The sequence below is a fragment of the Microtus ochrogaster genome, unplaced genomic scaffold (genome assembly GCF_000317375.1).
Source record: "Microtus ochrogaster isolate Prairie Vole_2 unplaced genomic scaffold, MicOch1.0 UNK23, whole genome shotgun sequence".
Lineage (NCBI taxonomy): Eukaryota > Metazoa > Chordata > Mammalia > Rodentia > Cricetidae > Microtus > Microtus ochrogaster.
The window spans coordinates 1,532,290-1,547,969 of NW_004949121.1; the positions used below are offsets into that span (position 1 = coordinate 1,532,290).

The window sequence follows — 15,680 nt, forward strand, 5'->3', positions numbered from 1 at the left end:
GAGGAAGAGGAAGAGGAAGAGGAAGAAGAAGAAGAAGAAGAAGAAGAAGAAGAAGAAGAAGAAGAAGAAGAAGAAGAAGAAGAAGAAGAAGAAGAAGAAGAAGAAGAATTAACAATGCAGCAAGTAGATAAAGCTTACAGGATAGGGCGGCAGCAATGACTCTCCGCACGGTATTATTGTCATTGCAAGCACTGTTGGCAGCTGCAGAGCCAGATGACCCCCAGGATGCAGTAGTAGCAAATCAGTACAAACAAAATCCTGAAATGTTCAAGCAGACAGCTCAACTTTGGGCACATGTGTATGCTGGAGCACCAGTTTCTAGTCGAGAATACACCAAAAAAATAGAAAACCTGTGTGCTATGGGCTTTGATAGGAATGCAGTAATAGTGGCCTTGTCTTCAAAATCATGGGATGTAGAGACTGCAACAGAACTGCTTCTGAGTAACTGAGGCATGGGAGCTGCTGCCAGCCAAGCTCACCTCTTCTTGAGGAGCACCAACATCTGTTATTTTTAGGATTCTGCATAAATTTCTTTTAAAGTGGCATTCTGCCTGATGATGTTATCTAGGCACCATTGGAGACTGCAAAAAAAAAAAAAAACAACCAAATTCTCTGCTCTGTAAATAAAGCTAATTAAACGTTAATCCCAACACTTGGGAGGCAGAGGGAGATTGACCTCTGTGACTTCTAGGTGTGGTAGCACACGCCTTTAATCCTGATGCCTGGGAGGCAGAGACAGGTGGATCTCTGAGAGTTCAAGGACAGCCTGGTCTACAGAGTCATTCCAGGTCAAAGATACAGAGAACCTGTCTCAAAAAGCAAAACCTAAAAGTAAAAATAAACAAAATAGAGGTTAAAATAAAGCACACAAAGATGGAAAATACACAGAGAATTTTGATATTGTATGCTATTATGCTCTGTTTGAATTGTTTGAATGCTGAGGAAGGAGCAACAGCTGCTAAAAGATATTTGTTTATAAATGCTGCTGAACTAATCCAACATAGATATTTTGAAAATACCTTGACTTCAGAATTTGGATCTAAGGATATAATAATTTGGAAAAGAGATTCTTCTTTTGTTTTCACAGAGGATGAAACCCTGTGGATTGCTTCTATCCCAGTATGGTATGACAGACCATGCCCTCCCGAAAGGTTGCTGTGAACATCTTCAGAAAATTACTTCACTCAACTGCCGACTGAGATGAACCTAGCACACAGGTTATACCATAAAAGACCTAAATAACAGCACCCCCATTCAGCAGGAAGCAGTTTGGAGAGAAATAACTGTGCCCATATTCCCAAATATTGTTTATAAATGTTCTTTTACATTTAAAGGGGGATATGATATAGGTATGAATAATTTGCATTAGTATATAGATTTTGCTTTATTGATAGATATTTAATGTCAATTTTGTTATATGTATATGTATTTCTGATCTTGATTAAGGTATTGTGATTGTGTAGTTCATTTAAAAATGTAATGTATATAGGTTGTTAATGGATAATCATTAATAATAATCAAGCTTGTAGTCATGTTAGTTAGATTTTTTTAAGATGTGCATAGATATATTTTAGATAGGCATTCTTCATATCTTTCAAAGATTATAGAATATGGCATTTTAAATGTTTTAATAACTTAGGGCTTTTCATAACAATGAGACGCATCTGCTCCTGGCAGCACCAATCTACTTCAAAAGGAAGATGGGCATCGAAGAGGCTCCTTATGAAGTTTGATAGCCATTTGGGCAAGAAAACTGCTCTTGCCTGGACTATTGAATAAACTGGACACAGAGAACCCGCAGAGAGAGGACTACTGAACTTGCCTAAAGATGAGATGATCTTTTGGGGTTCCTGATTCATGAAAGAGTCTGCAAGATATTCTTCAGGACAAACAGATAGTGACTGCCTTTGAAATTTCCTGCTTCATGGAAATGTCTGCTGGAAACTATGGGCCTGTAGGCAGAAGATGGATGCCCCAACAGTACAGAGGAACTTTGGGTGACTGTCCAGGCAGCAAAATGTCTCTGTCATTTCTAGAGTTTTCAAAGTTGCTTATTTCTTGTTTACTTAGGTAATATTATATCCTTCTGGAATCTTTGATGCAGTTAAAAAATAGACAGTTATAGTTCTACTTTTCCATTGTTATGATAAAAGATAAAATAGATATAAATTTTGTAACTGTAATTCTTGCTTGATAACTGTTTTGTTATATGTAATTTTGCTATGTTAAAGTTAAAGCCTTCATTTTTGTTTAAACAGAAAAAGGAGAAATGATGTGAGAGTGTCATATATCAATCTGTTGATTTCATTGGTTAAGTAATAAAGAAACTGCTTGGCCCTGATAGGTTAAAACATAGGTGGGTAAACAGAACAGAATGCTGGGAGGAAGAGGAAGTGAGCTCAGAGGCCATGCTCCTCTCTCCCAGGCAGACGCGATCGATGAAGCTCCGACCCAGGATGGATGTAGGCTAGAATCTTCCCAGTAAGCGCACCTAGGGGTGCTACACACATTATTAGAAATGGGATAGTCCAGGTGCGAGAGTTAGCAGAGAAGAGGCTAGATATAATGGGCCAAGCAGTGTTTAAAAAAATACAGTGTCCGTGTAATTATTTCAGGGCATAAACTAGCAGGCGGCCGGGGTGCTGGGGACACAGCCCCACCACTCATATTACAACACACATGCACACGTGCGCGCGCACACACACACACACACACACACACACACACACACACCCTACCGACCTTCTCCTTTCTTCCACAGTCATATCAGCCTCTGAGCTATACTCTGTATCCCAAATTGTTATTCTTTAATATTCCAAATCAACTCACCTGGAGTTTCATCGTTATATGTTTCATGCGGACACACTAACAACTTCAAAAAACCCTGAGGTAACCAGTGACATCTTGGATTCACAAACTACAGTAACATTATTGAACAGAATTGGGGGTTAAGGGCCTGGTTCATGCCAGACAAGCACTATTGAACCGTATATCATCAGCCCTCTTTCCACTTTTTATTTTGAGACAGCCTCTTATTAAATTGCCCAGACTGGCCTTGAATTCATTTTGTAGCCCAGGCTGGCCTTGAAGTTGCAATCCTCCTGCCTCGGCTTCCCAAGCTGCTGCAATCACAGGCCTGCATCACCAGACCTGACTCATTCAATGGCACATAACTGAGCCAACGAGCCATCAAAATAAAGACCCTTCAGTACATACTACTAAACAAAGGAAGACAATCTGAACAGCTATTAAACTATACAATTAGAAGACGAAGATACCCTAGAATAGTAAAAACTACAGAGAAAATTACAGATCAGAATGGCGGGTGTCATTACACATATGTCAGGACCTACAGAATGTACAACACAAAGAATGAATACTGCTATAAACTATAGACAATTTTTTGAGATTAATTTTCTCCTTCCCTTTCCTCCCTCCAAGCTCTCCCATACAGCCCCCCTCCCCGACCCCTCTCCTTCAGATTCATGGCCTGTGGATTCGTTAATTGTTATTGCATGCATATGTATTTGTACACACACACATATTCCTAAATATAACCTGTTCAGTCCATATAATGCTATATGAATGTTCTCAGAACTCACTGGCACTGCACTAATAATTGCTGTGGTCGGGCGGTGGTGGCGCATACCTTTAATCCCAGCACGTGGGAGGCAGAGGCAGGCGGATCTCTGTGAGTTTGAGGGCAGCCTGGCCTATAGAGGGAGTTCCAGGACAGCTATGGGTGTTGCACAGAGAAACCCTGTTTCAAAAAACAAACAAAACAATTTCTGTGTTTGGGGACGGCACCTCTTGTGTTCCCAGTTTTCCTTAGCTACCTAAAGTTCTTTGTGTAGGGTTGAGGTTTTTCTTTGTCCAGTTTAGCATGCCAAATTACAGACTTTTACTAATAATGTCCATACTGGCCTAATAGCTATAAGAAATATCACAGTGTTTATAACAGGAAGCTACCAGGAAAAGAGGAACTTAAGAAGCATTTAGTATATGTACTTTGCTCTAGTATTTTCTGTAAACCTAAAATTGTTCTAAAAATAAAATCACTTTAAAAAGAATAATGTAATAAAACAATATGAATGATAAACATCTGGTTAAATTTGCAGAAGTTAATTGCAAAAAAAGGTCAAGTTGGTATTGGAAAAATCCAAGATAAGAATCAAGAGATATCTAGTATTTAAGGAACAGTAGTATAAAAAAGTCATTTAGTGGGGTTTTGGGTTTGAAGAATGGACCACAATCCCTTCTACATCAGAAAACACCATTCTACATTTCCATGACCTCACCAGACATTTATGCAAAAAAAAAGTCACACTGAAGGTTTTGCTTTCACAAAATTATTCACTTATTTGAGTGTGTGCATGCATGCAAGTGGGGGGGGCTACTTGAATGTGCATGACTTGGGTCTTTCCTTTCACCGCGTAGGTGCGAGGGATGGACTCAGGACACTAAGACTCTTGCCTGTTAAGTCATCTCACCAGCCACCAGCCTTTCCTTAGAGTGGCTAGTGCCTGTAACCCAGAGACTCTTGTCTGAAGGAATGGAGAAAATAAGACAATAATCACACAGCAGCAGCAATGTAGCGCAGTGAGGAAAGGCATTTGCCATCCACGCCGTCAGCATGGGGAACTGAGTTTCATCCCTAGGAGAATGACTGAACACACACTGTCCTCTGTCCCCCACACTCTGGCTGGGGCAAGTCTCCACCCCATGCAAAACACGTCAGAATGGGAAAGGGAAAGAATACATATGAGAAAAGCATAGCAAGATGGCATGGTGGGACACACTTGAGGGGCTGAGGCAGACGGACGAAGAACTCATGGACACGGTGAGAGCTACAGAAGCGAAGGCAACATAGCAAGATCCTGTGTCAGCCAGCATTAAAGGGGGCTGGAGCCAGGACTTGGTGGTTCAGATCACCAGCCGCTCTGGCACAGGTTTGGTTCCCACCACCCCGTGGTGGCTCGTCACTGTTTCTAACTCCAGTTCAAAGGAATAACATCCCTGTTTCTGGCCTCCACAGTTGCTGCGTGGATATGGTAGAAATATATGTACATAGATAAAGCACTCATACACATAAAGTAACATTTTAGAAAGCCTAATGACATTTTCCTTTTTTTAATTTTAAATTTGAAACAGGGTCTCATGCATCCTAGGCTGGCCTAGAACTTGGTAGGTAGTCAAAAGATAACCTTCAACTTTTGAACCACGCAGCTCTACCCCTCCCCTGCCTCAGACTACAGGCAGGCAGCACCACACCCAGCTCTCCTCGTGGTGGAGGTGCAGGGCTTCCTGCGTGCTCGGCAAACACCTCTCAGCTGAACACATCCTCAGGCCTCATAACGAAAGTCTTTATAACAAAAGCTCTGAACACTGAGGAACAAATTCACTTTTTGGAAAATATGGCAAACTGGCACATAACTCTAAAAGTATTTATGTACAGCAATTTGGAAATTCAAATAGAAAAACAAACAGCAATAGTAGACCTACGGCAAACTAACATAAAATCCGGCCCCTCTTTCACCTCCACGAGTAGGTCTATAACGATTTTTGCTAAGTTTCTTCTGCAAACTTAAACTCTGAATCAAAGCAAGAGACTGCTAGGCTCTTGCACCTCTCAAACGTACTCTAGCAGATGAGGCTAATGGAGGGAACACGATCTTCCTGCGCTACCACTATATAGTTCATCTTAGTCTCTGCTTCGTGATTAAAAAAAAAAGTACTCACTCAAAACAAAACTCGGTGAATTAAAACACACACACACACACACACACACACACACTTTGGCAATTACATAAATTAGAGCTCAGAGCAGTCGTAAACTCCACCCCAAGCGGTGGGGTCTCCATCCATGGTGCACTCTGTACTAGCATATCAGGAGGTCAGAGGGGCACAGAAAACAGTCAGTTACTACAAAACATCACATCACTGCCGCCCTGACACAGAAGACCACTCTGTAGAGAGTATTAACAAAGCTACAGCTGGGCGTGGCCGTGCCTCAGAGCACACTCGCACCCCAGCAGCTGGGAAACAGGGCCAGGAGGACTATGAGTTCAAAGTCATCCTTGGCTACCACAGCAAGTTTGAGGCCAGCCTGGGCTGCTTAAGACCCTGTCTCAAAAACAACTTAGTCTAAAGGAAAAGCAAAAACAAAAAAAAAAAAAACCCAGCATTCAAGTTTAACTTATCCAATTGCAGACATACAGATGCTTTAAAAATTGTTTCTAATTCTTTTTTGTCTGTTTTTCGAGCGACAACCCTTCTAATTCCCACGGCTAGTCTTCCCTCAGCAGCATCACTATTCCCCACATGACCCTTCCTTTCCAATGCAAGCGGCCAACTGCAGCAGCAAGCACAGGGGCGCTGATGGCTGCTTTAAAGCCTGCCTTTCTTCTTTCCGACCCCTGACATGTCTTGCTGCTGCATTAACTGGCAACCGTACTGACTGCTACCTGTGACACATCTCCCAGGACCAGGTACTCCAGTCCAGCAGGTGGCACCAAGGGACTGGCTGAGTCCCTGGAAGGCATACGTGGAGATAAGCACTACTGGTCCTTAGACTTTCAGTACAAGTGAGCAATCTTGACAGTGTTATCCAGTCACAGTACTTACTGACGGTCACAGCTACAACAGGGTTCTACACACTGGCCTACAACCAGTTAACGGGAGCTGGTTCCGCCACACAAAGCAACGTGGCTCCTGTGTACCCAGGGCCGCAAGCCCTGAGCCAGCCCAGGACGGCTCTCTGCTCGTCGGATGTGCTCCCGACGGCTGGGTCTCATTTCCCTCTCTCCCATTTGTGGTCTCCCCCCTTTTGGTCTTCCCTTCCCTCTTCATTCCCTCCTACTTTCTAGTTTCACAGTTTGATTTTTTGAGAGATAGTCTCACTCTGTAGCTCAGGTTGTCCTCGAACTCACAGAAACCTCCTGCCTCGGCCTCCTTGGTACTGGGGTTACAGACCCCAGCCACAAGGCCTAGCTCTATCTCTTCTCATCTTTTACAATCCTGTACAGTAAAAAAAAAAAAAAATGGTGAAGGACGGGTCCTTGGCGTGACCTTCTGCCAAGCACTGCCGGAAACCAGAAACAACAGAACAAAACAAACCTTTTTTTTTCCAATTATTATGAACTGGAATGGAGCTCCTGTAGGAACACTAGACGAGTGTTCCACAATGGTAAGACTCACTTACCATTGATCAAGAGTCATTGCACACGTGTGCACTGTCACACACTCACATACACACACGTTTATATGGATCTGCTGGTCACACTGGCCACTGAAGTTTAGGCCCCAGGATGCTTTGCAGAATTGCCCAACCTTCTGATATGGCTACGGATGTCATCATCTACAAAGTTCACACTTGAGTACAGCACTAACAAACAGTTAACAAATCATACACATACATACACTCTCACAAGGTCTTAAGCAGTTTATTGGTTTTGTGGTGGGACACATTCATAGTATCTCTGTGTGCATGAAGGTCGCAGACTGGACACGTCTTGGGGTAAGGAAAAAAGACCCAAAGCATCTAGGCATACTCTCTTTGAAGTGAAGCAGGAGGCTGGAGAAAGCTTAGCAGTAAGGGTGCTTGCTGTGTACAATCGCGAGAACCACACTTGAGGTCCTGTCACATGTAACAACCCAGGCATACTGTGAGTGCCTGCAACCCCAGGTCAGGGTAGGGAGGGAGACAGGAGGATGGCTGGGGTTAGCTGGCTTCTAGCCTAGCCAGGAAAATAGAAGCTCAAGGTTTAGGGAGAGATTCTGCTTCAAAGGCACAAGTGAAAAGTAACAGAGGAGGGCATTCAAGGCCCCCTTCTGTTCCATGCCCATACATAAGCACTCACACCCACACTCACATCCATGTGCCTGATACACTCAGGCATATACAACTAAGTAAGCTTAAAATGTAAGGGCCGATGGGATGGCTCAGTGGGTAAAGTGTTTTTACACAAATCTGAATCCCTGAGTCTAGTTGGGAAAGCCCACATAAAAGTGAAGGGGAGAACTGTTCCAGAGAGGCACCCTCTGACCTCCACATGCGCATACCATGACACACAAGCACCACACCTACACACACTCATATACACAAATAATAATAAAAAATTAAATAAAGCAAATCTTATCATTTTAGGGGCAAAAGTTTAATTCCATATTTCTTAAAGAAAACCAAGTGATATCAAACTTTCAAGGGCAAAAGAAGCTGTACAAAGTTGTTATGGAAACAGGCAACATCCAAAATACATCCCTAAAGAAAACTTCTTGGCCTTCTAAGCTTTGATTGAGATGAAACCATACTTAAAGTTTATATGCTACTCTCGGCATAGGGCAAGCTACTTCCCTAATACAAACACACACACACACACACACACACGCACGCACACGCACACGCACACAACTACTATGAATCTTATGTAACTAATAATGGCAATTCTCAATGCATGTGCAAATATATAGATATCAAAAATCAACTGAAAACATGTCTGAATGGAAACCATGGGCAGACAGGAAGATAACTGCCCATCTGTTATTTTATATGCTTACATGCTGTGGATCCAATTGATTTCTCTCTGGTGCTTACCTCCTGACATGAAATTTCTCATATTACAACCACTACTAATAAAATAAAAATGACATGGTAGAACATTTCCTCTCCAGCCTTAATCCGCAAAACCATGGAGACCAAAGAGTCTTAAAAACGTCTACCATGAGTTTGAGTGTGTGTATGTGTGTGTGTGTGTGTGAGAGAGAGAGAGAGAGAGAAGCAGAGACAGAGAGACAGAGATAGACGGAAGGTTAGAGGTACATGGGCACAGTTCCACAGAGAGCTGTTCTCAATCTCCTCCCACAAGCACACTGGTCATTTGGGAATGACAAGCCCCAAGTTATCCACTGTCACACTATTGGGGGCAGAGACTAGGAGATGACACTACTGGGTTCAAATCTGGAGTCTTGAGCATACTACGCGCACAGATATAATTATTAAAAGTTCATCAGTAAATGATATTTAAAATGCAGCATAGTCAGGCACTGGAATACTCTGCATATATTAAAAGGGAAGCTCACAATATAAAAATAGCTTTAGGAAATATGACTAAATAAGAGAAAATAAGGTAGACTAGTATATATAATATGCTAGCTACACAATGTTATACAAATCGTATATGCTTGATGTGGGAAATCCTTTTGTATATGTGTTGCTTTTATTGGTTAATGAAGAAAAAGTGGCTTTGGGCTATGTTATGGCATAGAAGAGCTAGGCAGGGGGTTGGGAGGACTGAATGTTGGGAGAAAGAAGGCAGAGTCAGGGAGACACCATGTAGCTGCCACCAGAGGAGACAGACAGTGGAACATTGCCGGTAAGCCACAACCTCATGGTGATGCACAGATTAATAGAAACGGGTTGATTTAAGATATAAGAGTTATCTAGAAATACATTTAAGCTAAAAGGCCAAGCAGTGTTATAATTAATATAGTTTCAGAGTGATTATTTGGGTCTGAGCAGTGGGGAAACAAATGAGCTGTCTCCCCTAACAAATTGGTGCCCAAAAGAAGGAAGATACATGTCTATGACAATATACACAAGAAAGACATAAAAATAACTAATAAAATCTTGTATGGAATAGGAAAAAGCATGTACAAATCACATATGTGATAGTTTGTATCTAAAACAAACATCATACAACGCAATTTAAAAAATGAGTAAGGGTTAATAGACAATTTTCCAAAGACCATACACAAATTCCCAATAAGATTACAAAAGACATTAGCATAATTCATCAGTAGAGGAAAGAAAATCAAAGCCCACAGACACCTGCTTGACATCCCAGGTCCCCTTTATGCCTTGATAGCTCTACTGATGCCAAGACTAAATTGGTTGACTGTTCTTCCTTCTCCCTCTCTTAAAAGAAATTCTCTGTGTGCATGCATGTGTGAATGTGTGTGTGAGAGAGAGACGTGGGTTACTCACATGCCACTGAGCACATGAGCACAACTTTGTTCTCTCCTACAGCCTTTACATGTGTCCCAAGGCTCAACTCAGGTAGTCAGGTCCGTCCAGCAAGCGCTGTATCTGGTGGGTCACTTCACCACCCTCCCTCCTTCACCCTCCCTCCTTCTGTTAATTGTGCCTGAATGTGCCACTTTATTTTCTTTTTTTTTAAATATATTTATTTATTATGTATACAACAATATTTTGTCTGTGAGTGTTCCTGCAGGCCAGAAGAGGGCACCAGACTTCATTACAGATGGTTGTGAGCCACCATGTGGTTGCCGAGAATTGAACTCTGGACCTTTGGAAGAGCAGGCAATGCTCTTAACCACTGAGCCATCTCTCCAGCCCCTGCCACTTTATTTTCCAAGGTCCTGTTCAGTAATGTCACAGACACACATTGTCGCAAACCACATCCTAGAACTTTTTCATCTTGCAGCTATGCGAATGATCCTGCTTGTCCCTCCTGCCCCACCGTCTCTTCAACCACTAACTTGGATTAGCAAGTCCTCTTGGCTCTTTCTCAGCAGTGCCACAGCAAACATAATACTGAGTGGGTCACGGAATTAAAAGTCATCAGAAACGAGCTGCACAGTGTGTGTGAACAATCTCCAAGTTTTTCATAATATATCATTAGGCCATCAACAAAAAGGACAGGCACATCAACGCAAGAGCGACTACCGGAAGTTCCTTCGCATGCACCCGCTGCACATGGTGTCTTAATGGGAGTGACTACCACTCTAATGAAGCCCCATGAGCAAACGCAACTTGGCGGGGAAAGGTGTATTTTGTTTAAGCTTCCATTTCACAGTTCATCCCCTACGGCAGTCAGGGTAGGAACCTGGGGAGTCAAAAGACGATGAAGAGGTCATGGAGGGATGCTGCTTGCTGGCTTGTTCCTATGGATTGCTCAGCCTGCTTTCTTATACCGGCCCAGGGATGGCACCACCCATAGTGGCTGGACCCGTCCACATCAATCACTAATTAAGGAAAGGCAGGCCCACAGGTCTTATGGAGGCATTTTCTCAACTGAGTTCCCTCCTCTCCAATGACATAAAAACTAGCCCTGGCTGGCCTAGACCAGGATGGCCTCAAACTCAGAGCTCTACCTGTCTCTGCCTCCAAAGTGTTGGGCTCAAAAGCGCACACCACCGTACTCAGCAAGAAAGATTTCCCTTTACGTGCATGTGTGTGAGCATGCTCAATGTGTACTGACGCCTGGAGGGCAGAAGCAGCCATGAGATGCCCTGGAGCTGGACCCACAGCAGTTGTGAGCTGACCAGCATGGGTGCTAGAATCTGTTGTAGTTGTTTTTGAGACAAGGTTTCTCTGTGAAACAGTCTGACTATATACTGGAACTTACTCTGTAGACCAGGTTGGCCTCAAACTCACAGAGGTCTGCCTGCCTCTGCCTCTGGGATTAAAGGCGTGCGCCACCACTGCCTGGTGCAGCAAGCATTCCTAACTGCTGAGTCATTTCTCCAGCCTTAACCATTAATTCTTGACGTTCTAGTTTTCTGCCTCTTATAATACCGATGTTACTTCTGTCTGCCACATTCAGCAGAACAAAATTAATATACATCTCTTATGAGCCTCTTCAAAATTTCATAGAGTATCCACTTTTTCGCAAATGTCCTTTCCCTATCCTACGGACTCCCAGTTTTGGGGAATTCTCTGTACAGTAAGGCCAGAGATCTTCATTACTACACTGGCTATGAACGTAGGCCTTGATGACCAGGCTTTCCTGGAACAGGGAATTCAGAAATTGGTGTAGGAGGATCATCTATGTGTTACTTTCATTGGTTAATAAAGAAACTGCCTTGGCCTTTTGATAGGCCAGCTCTTAGGTGGGTGGAGTAGACAGAACAGAATGCTGGGAGAAAGAAGCAGAGTCAGGCAGACGCCATGATTCTCCGACCTAGATGGACGTAGGTTAGGATCTTTCCCAGTAAGCCACCTTGTGATGCTACACAGATTATTAGAAATGGATTAGCCCATAAGAGGCTAAAACTAATGGGCCAGGCTGTGTTTAAATGAATACAGTTTCCGTGTAATTATTTTGGGTAAAGCTAGCAGGCGGCTGGGACCCGGGTGGCTGGAAGTGGCCCGTTGCTCCTTTTACAAGAAATGAACTTGGTTTCACAACTGTTACAGTTTTGATCTCTTTAGGGGCAGGGTTTAGATGGAAAAAGTAGATCATGGAGGGAGGGTTATCTCCGAAGGACCTATATCTGAAGCAATTTAAATTTCTTTTAAAATTATTATTATGTATTTCATGTATAGGGATGTTTGCCCACATGTATGTCTGTGCATCGCATGCCTGTCCGGTACCCAGAAAGGACAGAAGAGGATGTTGCATCTCCTGGAACTGGAGTTACAGCTGGCTGTGACCCATGGGTGCATTCTGGGAACTGAATACGGGTCCTCTGGAAGAACAGTCAGTGTTCTCATCTCTCTATCCCACAAAGGGGATATCTGGTTACCAGGCCCTTCCTCTCGGACTCCCTGCTTCCTGCATAAATAAAAGGATCCTCTCTCCTCTGCCATGTGCTTCTACCAACATGTCCTGCCCCACCACACACGTGCTCAGTGACAACAGACTTGAGCCCTCTGAAACCACGGACCCAAACAAAGCCTTCCTCTTTGGCTTTTTCAGGTATTCTGTCACAGCAAGGAACTGGTTTAATACAATGACTATGGTCTGATGTGGGCACAGAATGGGATAAGCAGTTTACATGTCCACGGGCACGATTAAATTACTGACTCTCACTGAACACCCCATCAACTGAAGGCCAACATGACTGGATTAACCCGCCCAACACAAGCTCAGTATCTGTCACAAGGTCCCGAGAAGACACTCTTCACATCTAAGAGGACCGAGAAGCAGGTCGTTTCACAGTTTTCTATCTCTCTTCTCATCCTTACAATCTTGCTTCAATCAACTACTGCTTACTTTGGAGCTGGAGAGAAAGTTCGGTGGTTAAGAACACCTGCAGCTCTTCCAGGGACCCACGTTCAGTTCCCACACCTGTTTCAGGTGGTTTACAACCATCTATAAGTCCAGACTCTGGGGATCTGACACCTCTGGCCTCCAGAGGCACCTGCACTCATGGGCACATACCCATGAGCAGATACGCATCTACATACAATTTTTAAAAAATAATAAACTTTTTTTAAGTACTATTTTTTTTAACTCTGGTTCTTAACTCTATTGCTAATCTCAGCTATCACTTCATCACATCTACTCCTCTCCCTCCCATATTCTCAAGCCAGTACTTACAACACACAGCTTCACTGCAACACTAGTGGTTATTCTGCCTGGAGCTATCTACCACTGGCCACTGAATAAAGCCTGCGGGCATTTAATAAGCTTTCCCCCCTTGGAGCCAATAACATAATGGCAAGTGCATAATTTCCAACCCTATATAGCATGTCATTATTATATAATACATATTAGACATAGCTACTACAATATATAATGCACAAGACATACATGCCGTCTTCATGAGCGCATCTGTGTGTGAGGGCTCGCCCTCACTAAAGCAGCTGAACTTTTCTCTTGTGTCTCTCCAGCAAAGCAAACAGCTCTTCAATAAGTGAATAAAGCCAGGCAACACACGCAAGGGCATGAATAATGACAGCACCTGGACCTACAACTGGTAACACTGAGTCTTATTCTCAATCCCCAGGGGGGAAAACCCTCCCATATTAACTGCCACCCATTTGTGAACAGAGGGTTTTGGTGGGGACGGAAACAGTTCACTCAGTTCTGCTAGGAAAACCACCAGCGAAGCAGAGCAGAGCTTGGGTGTAGGTTAGGAAGAAGTTAGTGAGGGCCGTGATGGCTACAAGAGATCTGAGAACGATTAATTCTCTCGACAAGCAGCATTCAAAGTCTGCATGCATTGGTTAAGAAGTGCTGTAGACTCAGTGCTTTCACTTCTCCAGGAGACTGTGTTAAAGATACTGTGCAGACATCAGCACTGCACAGACCGTCAAAGATCAGCTTCAGCCTGCACATCACTCAGCCAAGCCCAGTAATACCATTATTTAATCACTCACTCACTCAACATGGTGTTTCTTTCAAGACAGCAGCATTCAAATCAGTGTGACACATGTTTATACCAAGCAGTGATTGCTTGCCTAAATTGTAGGAGGGTAGACACAAAAAATTGAATTAAGTTCAACTTTTCAGCAGCATAAAATCTTGTCTAACTGCTTTCAGGCAAGCATGGTGGTACACCTGTGATTCCAGCACTCGGGGCTGAGGCAAGAGGATTGTGCAAGTTTGAGGCCATCCTCATCTACAGAGAGAGAGCTTGTCTTAAGGAAAGAAAACAGAAAGGAAGCCAGACAGAGTCACTTTTATAGAGCAAGGCGTAGTCCAAGTATCAGTTGCCTTCTGAGCTGCAGCAAAGCACACAGAACCTATTGCTTGTCTACCACCCATAGCTGCTTGGGCAGAAGCAGACACAGAACAGAGGCTGGTTTTGAAACACATCATAGTGGATGTAAGCTGGGCATTCACGGGTTGTAGAGGAGGAATGGGATCAGAGACGGCAGATTTATGAGGGAATATGGAACAATGAAAAAGGGAGAGCGATGCTCGGCACAAAGGTTCTGAACATCAACAAAGCCTGGAGCGCACTGGAATTAGAGTCTGAGGTGACAAGTCAGTTCATGCAGGAAATACAGCAGCTGCAGGGCGATGACAGGGGCCTCACTGTGTCAATACTACACTAGATGACAGGAGGCACAAACTATGAAGGAAAGAGATAACCCAGACAAAGACAGAAGGCTGCCCAGAGGCCAGGAGGGCAGATGGGCTGCAGAGAGAATGCTGGCCCTGGTCAGAGAATGAAGAACCAAGATGACAAGGTGACAAGATAGAGCAATGGTTAAGGGGCTGGATGACTCCCCAAGGACTGGACACAGTGGCCTCAGGGACCTTTGCCTCCACCACGCAGCTGGAGAGCAATGCCACAGTAAGACACTGGAAAGAGCACATATAAAAATACTGAGACATCTCAAACATGGGGAGCAGATAGTGCTCTGATAGTGGAAGGGGCATGTGCTGACAAGCCTGGAGTGCTGAGAGTACCCCAGAATGTCAGCTGGGGCACACGCTCTAGATCCTTCCAGTTTCCCCAAAGTTCAGCAACAACTGGAACCAAGTAGTTTCTCCTCCTCAAAGTGGTGAGTTAGGTGACAATTAGCAACGATTAGGACTCAGAGACGTTGCTCCCCTCGTATTTGCTTGTAACTGAAATTCAACTACTGGCAAAACAGGCTAAAAAGGGTTCATATTTCAACTTATAATTAAAGTCCAATTTCCAAAGTGTCTTTTTCATTAGAATTATTAAAATGCCTCTAAACTGATATGCTGCACTTTTAGCTCCTTTGCATCTCTGGTTTGCCAAAAAGAGCTTTAAAAACTAAGATCTCAATGACCTGGGAAATGTTTAAAATATGCAAATCATCTAAAAACCTGAGAAGACTGCCCCAAACCGACATACTCCCAGTATGTCAGCAGACTGAAGTCATGGCACATTCTCCACTTAAAAAGTTTTACTGCTATCATTAATCCACAATTATTTTGTCAAGGAGTGGATCTGTGACTTCTTTTTTTTTTAGGTTATGAAGGTATAATATTTATTTTTTTTACTGCTTTTTTTTT

The 15,680-nt window shown here is 43.4% G+C and overlaps 1 protein-coding gene and 1 pseudogene across 1 annotated transcript in view; one reads left to right on the forward strand and one right to left on the reverse strand.

The window, feature by feature from the left end:
• Klhl2 (kelch like family member 2) overlaps window positions 1-15,680 on the reverse strand; it is a 117,875-nt gene that overhangs the window by 30,106 nt on the left and 72,089 nt on the right. The gene's annotated exons all lie outside the window — the stretch shown is intronic.
• On the forward strand, window positions 109-655 carry LOC113458420 (annotated as a pseudogene).